The sequence below is a fragment of the Crocodylus porosus genome, unplaced genomic scaffold (assembly GCF_001723895.1).
Source record: "Crocodylus porosus isolate Cpor-Errol unplaced genomic scaffold, CroPor_comp1, whole genome shotgun sequence".
Classification (NCBI taxonomy): Eukaryota; Metazoa; Chordata; order Crocodylia; family Crocodylidae; genus Crocodylus; species Crocodylus porosus.
Window position 1 is genome coordinate 121,383,001 of NW_017728886.1, and position 11,664 is coordinate 121,394,664.

Here is an 11,664-nt window from a genome sequence, read left to right on the forward strand (position 1 = left end):
GAAGACTCAAAAGTGAATTGGAAGTGCTTCTTGTCCACTTCTGGGTGTGTTGCTGAGCACACTGTCTCCATCTGCCTCAGCATCACAGCATTCAGGGGGCCCCCCCAAGTGCTTGGTGATGGACCCCCTCTATGCCCCCCCCCAGCTCAGAAATTGGCCATGGGGAGACCCCAGGTGCACCCCCCCCAGACACAAGAGGCACCAGTTGCTGAGCTGGGGTGGGGCAGGCATGGGAGGGGCCCAGCATGCTTACTGGAAGACTCAAAAGTGAATTGGAAGTGCTTCTTGTCCACTTCTGGGTGTGTTGCTGAGCACACTGTCTCCATCTGCCTCAGCATCACAGCATTCAGAAGCTGCCTGCTGCCTAGAGGTATGTAGCAAAAACATTTAAAGCTGTGCCTATGTCCAAATCGCCAAATCTTTCTGAATCTCTCCAAATTGATTCAAAGGGTTCTGATTCAATACAGAGAGATTAAAGTGTCCTTTGATTTGATTCGGATCTGGAGATTCGGCCACCGAATCAGGCCAAATCTCCACCGAATCGCAACAGGGACCAAAGCTTCTCACAGGCCCATCATAAAATGACAGTTCTTGGACCATAATGCATCGGCAAGGAGGTATGATATATTGTCCTAGGTTTCAGGACTGCCAAGCACGTGGGGGAGGGGGGCTGCGCTCCAGTGGGACTCATCAAAGCATTCATGCATCACACCTGGTGCCTCGAGGTATGTGGAAAAAACATTTAAAGCTATGTCTGTGTCCACATCTCTGAATCAGCATCGAATCTTCAGCTTTAGATTCACCCAGATTGAATCGGGGACAGTGCGCCAAATCAACAAATTGACTTACTGTCCCCAATTCGGGCTGAATCTGAATGCGACTCAAATAGGACCTGTTTCATACACCCCTAATTTATGATAAGAAATCTAAGCTGAATAGACCTGGCAAAAGACACTTCCTTACTCTTAAACTCTGTTGAAATGTTTTGTACCAGTACAATATTCTTGGTATTATAAAGTTATTTTGTAAGGATAGAATCATCCTCTTAACAGGGCTATTGCCGCAAGGTCCATGTTGAATCAAAGTTTATAAATAGGGTTTATTTGAATCAAGCATGAATTAAGTAGGGTTCATTTTGAGTCAAGATCTATAGAGGGGAAACCCCATGATGATCGACTATATTTGAGCTCCATATTCATATATCAGACCAAAATGGTACTTGTCCATGTTATATTCTAGAGCTCTCCAAACCTTGGACACTCACGTTACATTTTCCAACACAATGGACTGTTATTGAAAGAATTGCTTAGCTATTCATTTTCTGAAAAAGTTCATGCATTAGAAAAGTGGACAGTTACATTATGGATTTGTAATTCTACAGAGAAGTGTAGGTAGGTGCTCCACTCAAGCAAATTTTATGTGAGTATGATAATGGGATGCATTTACATTAGTCTTCCTGAGCTCAAAGAGGATTCATTAGACTGCTAGATTAATATGGGTCACAAGCACCTTCAGGTGGCCATTGTGGAAAGAGTCACAGAGGTGAGATAGAATTATGTGTTTTAAGCTAAAAACAGATATCAGCTTTATCTTGGGCATGACTGTCCCATGTTCTGACTTGCATAAAAAAAAGTTTCCAAACTGTTAATTCAGATACCTCACAGGTACTTAATGTAGGACAATGGGCTCATCTGTCTGCAGGATCCCAGGATAAAAGGCTTCCTCCTGGGAGAAATTCAGCATCTGGTCTTAACCTTTTACAGTAGTGCAAAAACAATGTTGTGGTAACAATACTGCCAAGGTAAAGGAGAAAATATGGTAAAGCAAATGGCTACTTTCCCAGTTTAAGAGTAAAATAATAGTGGTTATTACATTAATTTATTTACTGAAACATGGGAAAGGATTCTGTTTCAAATATTAGCTAAGGCCATGAGCAAACTAAGGGGAAATTGAGGTGTTATAGATCTGCTTTTATTCATCATTATGCCCTTGGGACCAGATATATCTTTTGCTCTTTACATGAATCTTGCTGACATAAACATACAAGACACTGAGGATTGCTTTTAAACCAAATAATACAAAATATGCCCTTAGGGTAACTCTTTGGTAAACAAGCTAGTGTTACAACTGAGCTGAACATTTGTAAAATGAACCTTCCAGTTTCATATATAGCTGAACAGTACATAGATTGCTGATTGTTTAGGATCAAGTTTTCGTGGGGGGGGAGGGGTAACCTGGCCAAGAGGAATTAACAAGAGAAATTGAAAGAAGCCCTATAAAATTCTGAGTACCTGTTAAGAGTGAGAGAGGCTGTGCTATAGGAATAGCACAGCCTGTGTTCATGCAAGGGCTTGGTCTAGATAACCCTTCAGGTTCCTTTCAGCCCTATGATTCTGTAAGTAAGGATATGCCCACACTACACTGGAAAGTGCTCGGAAGTGCTGCTGTAAAACATGTCCCAGACACTCATTCCTATCTCACAGGCACTCCCAAGGGCTGCTTTCAGGCATGGGCATGCTCATAATAGATCAAATCAAGCATGTTACTAAACTATTGGTTGAGATTTTCAAAGGACCTCTGCTTCCACTAAAGTCTGTTAAAATAGATTTGTCCCAGTAATATTTAGATTGCCTTGGGCCTGATCTTACTGGTGCTAAGAACACCTATTTACAGGCAGCCCTCAGACATACAACACAATTAATTTCTGAAAATTGAATCATGAGTCAAAAAGTCGTAACTTGGAACCAATTTTCCCATAGATACAATGTTACAAATGGGCAATTGGTTCCTTTACAACAGTTGACATATCTGCATCCAGATGGTAAGTCTGTTGTGGTAGGGGGGAAGGGGGAAAGGGTATGGGGGGCAAATCAATGCCCCACAGTGAGGGAGGGATTGGGGCTGGGACAGGGGCTGCCAAGCCGGGGTGAGGGGGTGCAGGATGCAGGTGGAGCTCACTCCGGGCGGGCATGGTGGTGCTGGGAGCAGGGGCTATGCCCTGCTACTGCTCACCCAGCTGCAGGGGGAGGCACAGGGAGGAGGCACTGTGCTTCCTCAGACAAGTGTTACACAGCGGCGGGAGCTGCTCCAGCCTCCCCGTGTCTCCCAGACAAGCCACAGCTTTGTCCCACCCCAGCTGGGCAAGCGGTGGCAGGGCATGGTGAGGGCATGTACCCTGGATCTTCATGGGGCAGCCAGGGCCAGGGCTGCATCAGGCTGCCCTCTGGGTGGGCAGTGGGGGCTATGGGAATTTTAGGGTGGCTGCAGCCCCACCATGGCCCCTGCTCCAGCGCCTACCCTGTGCAGATCCAGGGCACATGCTCCTGCCATGCCCTGCCACTGCTCCCACCCAGAGCAAACCACATCTGTATCCTGTACCCCCTGCCCCAGCCCCAGCTAGGCGAGTGGTGGGAGGGTGGATCCCGGCTCGCAGCACCTTCCTCCAAGCCCTGAATGCCCCATGCAGATCCAGGGTGCAGGAGGAAAGGTTTGCTGCAAGGATCTCAGTACTTTGAAACCTCATGATGATAACAGGAGAAGGCAAAGCGAGAGCAACAGCATGTTGCAGACTGAATCAGGAATCCAGAGCCATCCACCCCATGCACAAACATGTGGCTGAGTTGCAGTAGAACCTGTTGATCCTGGATTGGCCTTGTCAGCCATCTCCAGATCCAAAGATTAGACGATTGTGGAAGACAAACATCCTGAACTGTGAGGGATTGCTGCTGATGACTAATTTAGTATATCATTATTACCTGCATCCCATTCTTCATTTTTAAATTACTTAATCTGATAAAGCCATTGAGGTTGAACAGGCATCTTAAAAAAATAAAGAGCCTAAAATTGGAATGCATACCATGTATGAACTTTCTGGTTGTCCATGTTTCCTATGTTGTGTTGTTATAGTGAAGAAGCAGTCATATTACAGAACCTGGCAGAACAATATGTTTTAGAGGAGGTTGTGGTAAGCAATGAAACTTTTAATGTATTGATAGCAATGGCAAAACTGTATAGCAAAACTTTATCAGTTTTAACGGGAAAACTGGTAACAGGAAATGCAAACAAATAATGAGGGAAACTAAAAGTATTTATGAAAAATCTATCATCTTTAGGGCATAGTAACACATACAATTGATTAAAATTGGTTAAACGATAGATAGCAAAAGTAATAGTAAATGAAGAATAGTTGTCCCTCAAGGGTGTTTCTAGTGGGATGCTGGAGGAACCAGTTCACAGTCCACTGTTATTAATAACCGTTATTAATTATTTGAAAGAATATATAAAATCATTTGTTATAAAATTTAAAGGCAGCACAAAAATTGGAAACTAGACAAATTCAGACTGAAAATATGATACATTTTTAATAATATGGGTATTTAACCATTAGAACAACTTACCAAGGCATATGATGGATTTTCCAGCACTAAGTCCTTAAAGTAGGAGTGGATTCTTTTCAACAGGATATGCTATAGCTCAAATAGAAGTTATAGGTTCAATTTAGGAATTGCTGTGCAAGGCTCTTTGACCTATGTTACACTGGAGATCAGAAGGGGTGATTTTAATAATCCCTTCTTTTCTTGAAGTCTGTCACTCAACTGTCACACTTTTGAAACTATGGTTGCAGAGTTTTAAATCTGGAAATGAATCTAAATGTCCCTACAAATTATTTATTTTCATATTCCATACATGCAGATTTAGTTAGAACTAAATATTACAAGCTGTTGGGTTCTCACACCTTATTTCAATTGTTTTAAATATAGGATTCAGAGTTTTCACAGAAAAAGCGGAAGGCATGATTCTGCATATTTGTTCTTTTCCTGCTGGATTTATTTTTTTGAGGAGTGGGGATGCCCTGTGGATTTATTTCACTGCTTGTGCTTTGCTCTTCCATTTTACACTTGGCATGTTTGGTTGACTAGTTTCTTTTAAACTTCACAAACTCGCCATTCCTACCCTGTATTCCTGGGAGATTGCTTTCCTGTCCCAGTCCTATTTACTAACAGACAGGATCTGTACCCTTCACTCCACACATTGCAAAATGAAGCCAATTCTTTTTTTCTTCTCCCAGGCACTTAGGGTTTTACTTCTGATCAAAATATGAGGGTATAGTCCAATTTCATTTCATCCAATGGTCTTAACTGCATTATCTGTTTTACCTAAACACACTGGGGTTCAAAGAACATTTTAGACAGAATCTTGTTTCCCTTGATGCATCTAAATGACATGTGTGTAGCAGCATAACTACAGGCTTTAGCACTTATGCACAGTTTGCAATTCAGCCCTGGGCATGGAAATATGTGTGCGCCCACGAAGCATGTTTAGTAGGTCTCCACTCTAGTCAGGCAGCTCTACAGCAGAACAGGGTAACTCAGGTACATGCATAAGGCTGGTTAAGTCCTGACATTTTAGTTGTAAGAAAGCAGGACTAGCAAGTATTAGATGGAGGGGGAAGACACTCCCATGTGTTGAAAGGATCTTTTGAGTCATGAATAAAGCAGACAATTTGAGGCTTAGTTATTGGTTATGCACAGGGGTCCTTAGCTGTGTCGACAACCTTTTCTGCAAGTATCATACACCTCTTTCTCCCACTGGGCTATCCATTTCTGAATCAATCACGAGAAATAATACAGGGCTGAAAACACTATCTCCCTGAGACAGAATAGTGTGCCCAAAACACCATATTAGTCCAAATGGTGATGTAAAGGGTGTGGTTGAAGAGTCTGGAACAGTTTCCTTTGCGTGACCCATGGAATATACACTTCATTATTATTACTGCCCCAGAGCTACAAGAGCTACCACAGCCCCCATTCTGGTACTAAGATCTGCAGAGATTTCCATGAAGCAAGGAGGAAGAACTCATCTGAAGTAGTGGATGGAGCAGGTGGAAATTTTAAAGCATCCAAGCCATAAGGCAGGCACAAAACCGGTGAGTCTGTTTCTGCGGCTGCTTTGATGGTTTTTGGTTCAGCTGGAGCTCATACAGAGTTAGTACTTGCAGTAGTAAGGGGCTTCCACACCGGTGTCATCAAATAGACATGTCTTAGGATTTGGTCTGTAGAATGTGAAGTGTCCATCTTTGGCACTGTCAGATAAATACATTCAACTCTAAACAAACTAAGTTGTATTTAAGTCACAAAACTACAAACCTGTGGTCAAAGCCCAAGCAGTTTGGTTCTGTGTAAATAAGTTAGTCTGGAAAGCATCCTTGGCTATGACAACACTTAATGCATGTCACTAATTTCCTACTTCCAGTGTGTGCATTATTATTCTCTTTCTCCTTATTGTCTCCTGTCAAACCTTACAGGCAGTGCACAAACCATTAGGTAGGCCTCAGTAGCATAGAAGTAAAGCTGCCCTTTTGTGAAGCTGTCCTTGTATATCCATACAGACTAAGTGGGAGTTAATAAAAAGATATAATCATCAACAGCTCTTCAGTGTGAATAAAACAGGAAAATGTGTTATTTTCAACAGTATTTTAGAAGCCTAACTTAACAGGCGTTTCACATTTTGCCTGAACATGGCAGAGGGGCAGAGACTACAGAGAAACTTGTTGGCTCTCCAAAACCCAAAATAACATTCCTGGGGTTGGATGTACCATTCTCAATAAGCTGGCAGCTCTTTATTTTCCAACATGTTAGATGGAATGGCTACATTTTGGATGAAATATTGTTTCAAATTTGCCTTGGCCACTATGCGAGAGCACACAAGGCTCGTACTTTTAGAACATAAATGCACCCTGGTCAACTTACACTGTAAGCTTCCCAGGGAAGGGATTGTATTTTCTTCTGTGTTTGGACAGTACAATGGGCTCCTAGTCCTAAACAAGACTCCAAAACGAGAAAATAATACAAATAAAAACAGACTAATATAGAGTGCTGTCGGGGATTCATTTTTGCTTAAGAAAATGTTGGCAAAGTAACACATTTTTCTGTATGAAAATATCCAGTTCAAAGCAGTTAGTTTTGGGGAGGAGGAAAAGAAGGGGGAAGGTCTGCATTAACTGTTTGAAGTAGTTTGGGCTGGGGAGGTGTGGGGAATATTTATGTTAATTGGTCACTATACAAATAGGCCACATCTTCCCCTAGATGTAGATTCCATTACTGAATTAACGGAACCTGCACACACATCCTGGTTTATGTACCATAACCATGCATAAATATTTAGTGCAGGGAGCAAATTAAATCCATTACTATTATTATCAGTCTTTGTGGCCACATCTACATGAGACACTGACTGCGCAGTTGTTACTGTGCAGTCATCTAGCATTTGCATAAACAACTACTAAATGACTGTGCAGTAACCACAATTACTGTGCAGTCACACTGAGGAATGGCTTTTTTGTGATCTGACTACTACTACTACTGACTACTACTATGCAGTAGTGTCATGTCATGCTTCCTTCCACATGACACTAATCCACAGTAGTCATGGGCTATTGTCATGGGTTACTTCTTCACAGTCACGGTGTCCAAACTGTGGAATAAGCTCCCTCCAGAGGTGGTGCAATCACCTACCCTGGAAATCTTCAAGAGGACACTAAACAGTCACCTTGCTGGGGTCACCTGACATCCAGTTATCTTTTCTGCTTGGTGCAGGGGGCTGGACCCAATGAACTTCCAAGGTCCATTCTGGCCCCTTACAATCTATGAATCTGTGAATCTACTGTGCAGTCAGCATCTCCCCTAGATGCAGCTTGTGTGTACTTCTCATCAGTGGTGACGCATAAGGGGTGCACATGCACCCCCTGAGAGCGCCGGTGCACCCCCTGACCAGCGACGCTCGCCACTTAGATGATGGGCAGGGGGGGCAGGCGATCGGCCACAGTGATCTGCCATGGGGGGGCCCCTCCCTACCCTAATCAGTGGGATTGGTTGCGCGGGACCCCTTTCCCCCCAATCATGACTGGTTGCTGGGGGGGGCATATGCCCTCCCGATTAAGGTGGCACCAGTTGCCCATGCTTCTCCTTGATAACAACAGGTGTTAAGTTGGCAGTTTCTAGCTCCAAATACTTAACCTAGGCCAGAGTGCAGGGGCCAAAGCCCAGGATTCCCTCTTGTAGGAAAGCACATACTTCAGTAGACCACAGAGCCCAACTCACTCTTGTTTGCTGTTCTTTAAGTACCATGGATCTAGCATTTCTGACTGCTCTGTGTTTCAATTTCAATAGTAAGGGTGGTGTTCACCCCCAGTCTAGCCTAACCCAGATCCTAGTGGTTAGAATTCCCTCTTGGGAAAAGAGAACTCTTGGAAGTTTGGATCCTCTTAGAGTGATGAGGACCTACAACTCAGGCCTTGTGAACAAGCTATTTTACTACTAGACTATTAGGCAATCCCAGTTATATTCAAGAGCAGACAGGGGTGCTGTGCTTCATACTGTTCTTATCAGTTAGGGGATTCTGATTCAGGTAGGTATCTTCCCTCTAAGTGATCTGATCCCAACATGATGTAACCATTTCCCTTGTAGCTGTAAATTAAATCCCTAAACTCTAAGGAGAAGGAATTCAGGTTCACCCACGTGTCTAGCATTTCCTGTCGCCTATCTTGAGGCACCTCTCTGCTGAGTACCTAGACAGCCTCAGCTGGTTGTAGAAGGCAACCCCCACCTGCCCCCCATCATTGTATAGGGTGCCTATGCTGCTAACCCTATCAATTTAGTACGATCATCACAGATCAAAACAAACATTTTAGACATTAGGCATTTTAGACTTTCTGTCCCATCTATTGGCCACATAACCAAATGTAGGTGCCCAAGTGCAATTAAGTGCCACCCTGCTTGAATTCCTGCAAAAACTGTTAAACAAAAAGGGGCATATGTGTTTTGGTTTTTAATTCAATCTTAGAGTAAGATACTTGGTGTGTTATAAAAGCCATGGATTTTTCAGAGACTAGAACAGAGTGGAAAAGCTTCATATTTAGGCACCTAATTCCACTTAAATGCCCAACAGAAGGAATAGAATTTGGCCCATCATGTTAATTTCTAAGGTCAGATTTAAAGTTTTAGGGGGGGAAGGGGTATATTGACCTGTCACTATTTGACAGATAGCCTGTAAGTGTATGAACATTTATGTAACATAAACAGTTAATAAATAATAAAGGCTTTTCACTAACTTTGTTAATGTTCACTGGCTTGTTATTTATTTAGACTAGCTGAAATGGCAGAGGTGAGCCTGATTGGCCCCAGACCACATTAAAAAAAATTAAGTGAACTTAGTGGGAAATGGTTTCAAGGGTTCTGAACCAGACTTTCATTTTTATGCTCTGGATAGTTCCCAAGAAGGAAGATTTCTGTGGTGGCTGCAAAACTAATCAGCAGTTGAGTCGAGGACGAAAACACACAACAAATACTGCCCTAGGATGGGAATGTTAGTGTCACCTCCAGCATTTTGGGAGAGCTATTTATTTTTTCCTTCACTTCTCAAATCTATGAGCAACATTGTTCACTAGCACTAAAATGTGCTTCCAGCAAGGAAATTCAATGATTGCAGAGCAAAATTTATGCAATGGGAAAGCCAGCTGGCAAGAACGGAGGTACTTTGTAAAAAACTCCAATAAAGGCTAAATTGCAATTTATAATTTCCCTGGGTGTCTGTATGTACATCTGCTGGGTGACAGCAGCCCTTAAAATACATTTCATGCTCAATTTACTTTCACTTCCTCTCCCGCCCCATCCCTTCTTATTGCTGTGAAATATTTTGTTAAAAAAAATCCCTCTGCAAATAAAAGTTTGAAGAAATCATGCCTTTTCATTAAAATAAGAAATTCAAAGTAAACCACATGGCTTGTTTTACATATTTTTTACATCCAGTTTAAAACCAGGAGCTTTCTTAATGCAAGCTTAAGCAAGTGTGGCTGCCATGAAGAGTTCCATGAGAGGTGGTCAAGAGTTTTCCAACAAAAGAGAATGTCGTCAGTAAATGCCAGCCCATCAAATCTAAAGCTTTTCATGAAAACTCCCTGAATTCAACTAACTGTCATCCAATCACAGGCATGTATCCTTGGGTTTTTCCATTTAAAAAATCTGGTTTTCTGACGGGTGTCTGAGAGCCCTGGAATTTCAGAGTCCATGGATCCAGGATAGCCAGTTATGGATGGGTTTCCAGGCTTCCTGTCACAGAACCAGGAATCTGGCAACGTTAGAAATCCTAAAAGACCCAGCTGTAGCAAAGACCCCCTCAGGGTCTAGACTCCCAGGTCAACAATAGGAAAAACAAACTCTGAAACTGTAAAGACTTTACGGCCTCCTGCTAAAAAAGGGTCCTGGAAGCTGTGGGTGCTCACAGGATCTGTTGCATTTCTGGGCCAGGCATCCAGAATCTGGAGCTCTAAAGCAATATGGGCATACAGATTGTCCCAGGTCAGGGGTCCTATGGCTTCCAGACTCCCCAGCCAGACAACTCTTCTTTCTGCTTAACTGCCAAGCGAACAACCTTGGGGGCAAATTGCTTATGAATGACCAGATGTTAGGACATTGCATGAAGGGCTGAAACCAGGAGGGGGTGCAGTCGTACAGTTGCACCCTTCCTTTTCATTCCTGCTCCACCTAAATTTTAAAAGCAACTGCATGGGGAGGCAGAGGGACTCCTATTTCAGCAGCAGTCAGGTAGTCAATTAATTTCACGGCTCATTATAATCTACCTAATTCCTGCTAATTTCTCCTTACTTCACAGGTATTAACTACCCTCTCTCCTTTTTAATGGGCTTGATATTCCACTATTCAAACTATTCTTTCATCTGCAATGTTGCTGTCTGTTAGCTATTCCTAGTAATGTCTCCTCTGTTTCATAGCCCTGCAGTCTGTTTTTAAATCTAGTGAAAAACCTTAACTCAGGTGTAGTAATACTAACTCATGTGTAGAAATGACTGCCAGTGATGTTTTAGCAGCACTCAGAGATGTGGGGCAGACATTTTCCGGAAAAATTTCCAGTGCTTTATTTTTCCGCAGGAAATATTCCATTTTTAAAAATTCATTCTTTCATAAAATTCATTAGTAACAATGAATGGATGCCAATAGAATATTAGGCAAGCTTGGCAGTTTCAAAGTAGAAATTAATGGTTTTCAGGTGATTATCCCTAGGAAGTGTGCGAGAAAGTACATATATGCATATATGTTTTATTGATTTGTAAACAGGAGGGTAAATACACTGACATAATAATTAAAACCAAAAATCAAGTTATGAATTCACCTTCTCAGCTGTGCAGGTCAAATCAAAACCAAAGGTAAAATTCTTATTTCATCTCAGACTGCAAGTGAAAGCAAAAGCAAAACTAAAACTAAAACTAAAACTGTGATTCATTTTTGTTTCACTTGCAGGTCAGCAAACACAGAGCAGTGTCTCATTTCTTTTCTTGAGCTGGGGAAGTTGTAAGTATTTGCATAAGATCTGTTAGTGTTTTAGTGCTTTTGGTTTTAGGTTATAATAATGCCTAATCAAAACAAAACCTAGTGTGTGACATTATCATAGTGAAGTTCAAGGCACTGAAAGAAGGAAGAAAGTTGGTAGATGTAAATGTGGGTAGGAGTATACTAACAATGCAACAAGAATAAAGAAACATTGAATAAAGAAACATTGAATAAAGAAACTGTCCTGAAAGAGTACAAGCCCTATACAGAAAGCAAATACAATACAGTGGTCGAACAGCATCATCTGAGAAAAGTCTACTTC